Source organism: Propithecus coquereli, unplaced genomic scaffold (genome assembly GCF_000956105.1).
Source record: "Propithecus coquereli isolate 6110/MARCELLA unplaced genomic scaffold, Pcoq_1.0 Scaffold220, whole genome shotgun sequence".
In the NCBI taxonomy this organism is placed as follows: Eukaryota; Metazoa; Chordata; class Mammalia; order Primates; family Indriidae; genus Propithecus; species Propithecus coquereli.
Window position 1 is genome coordinate 1715863 of NW_012147190.1, and position 3157 is coordinate 1719019.

The 3157-nt window shown below is 36.4% G+C and overlaps 1 protein-coding gene across 1 annotated transcript in view; it reads left to right on the forward strand.

The window, feature by feature from the left end:
* The window catches only part of TTC1 (tetratricopeptide repeat domain 1), a 55840-nt gene that overhangs the window by 34224 nt on the left and 18459 nt on the right, over positions 1 to 3157 (forward strand). The window lies entirely within an intron of this gene.

Sequence of the window (3157 nt, forward strand, 5' to 3'; positions counted from 1 at the left end):
GGCAACACAGTGAGACTCTGTCTCAAAAAAAAAAACAAAAAACTTCCATCTGTCTTTGTTGCTCTAAATTCTAATGAGCAAAAGTTTTCTGTCTCCATGCCTTTGGGCTTTACTTATATCATTCTCTTTATTTGAAATATTCAAATTGAATTCATTCCCTCAGTTGCTTCTATAATGAATTCACCTTTCATTGGACTTAAGCAACTTCAGTTGCTCGGCAAATAATGTTTTGTTACACATCAATAGTTTGAGTCACTAGGCTCTTTTTTTTTTCCTTAATGAATACAAGGATCACAAATAAATTATTGCATCTAGGTGTTACCCCACCATAGATAACCTAGACTGGAGAAGTCACTCTCTACGTGGAATTTCAGCCCCACAAGAGCTTTTTGGTGTTCTCCCCTCTTGTTAAAGATTAGGTGACTGTGATTCATGTGCTGTGAGACCCCTTGAGGCTAGTCATTCTGAGTACAAATTTGTATCACTTCTTAGAAGTTCTGAGTAAGCTTTCTGCAGCAGACTATGATTTTTAGTGTTGGTTCCTGTGGAAGTGATGGCTTCTGCAGGAGGACAAGCAGTTAAAGATTTTTTAAAAAACACCTTTTATCACTGGCATTTCTGAAGTTAAATAATTATTTAACAAAACTGGGGGTGTTTTAAATTTCTTTTTCTTTTTTAATTGATACAGTTGTACATATTTTGGGGGTACATGGGTTATTTTGATACCTATGTAAAATGTATAGTGATCAAATCAGGATAATTGGAATAGCCTTCATCTCAAACATTTGTCTTTTCTTTGTGTTGGGAACATTATAAACCTTTTCTAGCTATTTTGAAATATACAGAGATTATTATTAACTATAATTTCCCTACTGTACTGTCAAATACTACAACTTATTCTATCTAACTGTACTTTTGTACTCCTTAACCAACTTCTCTTCATCCTCTCTCCTCCCTTCCCTTCCTAGCCTCTAGTAACCACCGTGTATTCCCTATCTTCATGAGATCAACTTTTTTAGCTTCCACATTTTAAAGAGAACATGCAATATTTGTCTTTCTGTGCCTGGCTTACATCACTTAACATAGTGAGCTCCATTTCCATCCATGTTGCTGCAAATAACATGGTTTCATTCTTTTTATGGTTGAATAGTATCTACTGTGTATATATACATTTTATTTGTCCATTCATCTGCTGAAGAACACTTAAGTTGATTCCATATCTTGGCTGTTGTGAATAGGGCTATAATAAACATGGGGCAGATATCTCTTCAGTAAACTTATTTCCTTTCTTTTGGATATATACTCAGCAGTGGGATTGCTGGATCATATAGTAGTTCTGTCCTTAGTATTTTGAGGAACCTCCATACAGCTTCCATAGTGGCTGTATTACTTTACATTCCTGCCAGCAGTGTACAAGCATTTCCCTTTCTCCACATCCTAGCCAGCGTCTGTTGTCTTTTTGATAATAGCCATTTGCACTGGGGTGAGATAATAATTTCCTTGTGGTTTTGATTTGCGTTTCCCTGATGATTAGTGATGTTGAACATTTTTTCATATACCTGTTGGCCATTTAAATGTCTTCTTTTGAGAAATGTCTATTCAGGTCTTTTGCCTGTTTTTAAATTGCCTTATTTGGTGTTTTGCTATTCAGTTGTTTGAGTTCCTTATATATTCTTGTTATTAATCCCTCATTGGATGGATAGTTTGCAAATATTTTCTCCCATTCTGTAGGTCTTCTCTTCACTTTCCTTTGCTGGGCAGAAGCTTTTTAGCTTGATGTAATCTCATTTGTTTACTCGATGTTGTAGGGTATTAAGTGTATAATAGCATTATGTCTAAAAAAACAATGTACCTACCTTAATTTTAAAATACTTTATTGCTAAAAAATGCTGATGAATATCTGAGCGTTCAATGAGTCAGACTCTTTTTGCTGGTGGAGGGTCTTGCTTCCATGTTGATGGCTGCTCAGGGTAATTATAACTGATCAGGGTGGTGGTTCTGAAGGTGGGATGGCTGTGGCAATTTCTTAAAATAAGACAACAGTGAGGTCTGCTGCACCAAGTGACTCTTCCTTTCATGGAAGATTTCCCTGTAGCATGCAATGCTGTTTGATAGCATTTTACCCACAATAGAACTACTTTCAAAATTGGCATCGCTTCTCTCAACCCCTGCCACTGCTTTATTGACTAAGTTTACATGATATTCTAAATCCTTTTTAGTCATTTCAATAGTGTTTACGGCATCTTCACAAGGAGTAGTTTCCATCTAAAAAAAACCATTTTATTTGCTCATACATAAGAAGCATTCAAATTCCTCATCCATTCAAGTTTGATCATGAGAGTGCAGCAGTTCAGCCACATCTTCAGGCTTCTCTTCTAGTTCTAGTTCTCTTGTTCTTTCCACGACATCTGCAGTGATTTTCTCCACCTAAGTCTTGAACCCCTCAAAGTCATTCATGAGGGCTGGAGTCAACTTCTTTCAAACTTCTGTTGATGTTGATAATTTGACCTCCTATGAATCCCGAATCTTATTAATAGTACCTGGAATGGTGAATCCTTTCCAGAAGATTTTCAATGTACTTTGCCCACATCCATCAGAGGAATCACTATGGCAGCTATAGCCTTACAAAATGTATTTCTTAAATAACAAGACTTGAAAGTTAAAATGACTCCTTGATCCATGGGCTACAGAATGGATGTTGTGTTAGCAGGCATGAAAACAGCATTAACCTCCTTGTACATCTCCATCAGAGCTATTGGGTGACCAGGTGTGTTGTCAATGAGCAGTAATATTTTGGAAAAAAATCTTTTTTCTGCATAGTTGGTGTCCATAGAATATTAAATTATCAGTAAACCATGCTTTTAACAGATGTGCTGTCATCCATGCTTTGTTGTTCCATTTATAGAGCATGGGCAGAATAGATCTAGCATAATTCTCAAGGGCCCTAGGATTTTCAGAATGGTAAGTTGAGCATTGGCCTCAACTTAAAGTCAACAGCTACATTATCTCTAAACAAGAAAGTCAGCCTGTCCTTTTAAGCCAGGCGTTGATTTCTCCTCTCCTGTAACTATGAAAGTCCTAAATGGCATCTTCTTCCAATACAAGGCTGTTTCATCTACATTAAATGGCTGCTGTTTTCATTTTTTTTTTTTTTTTT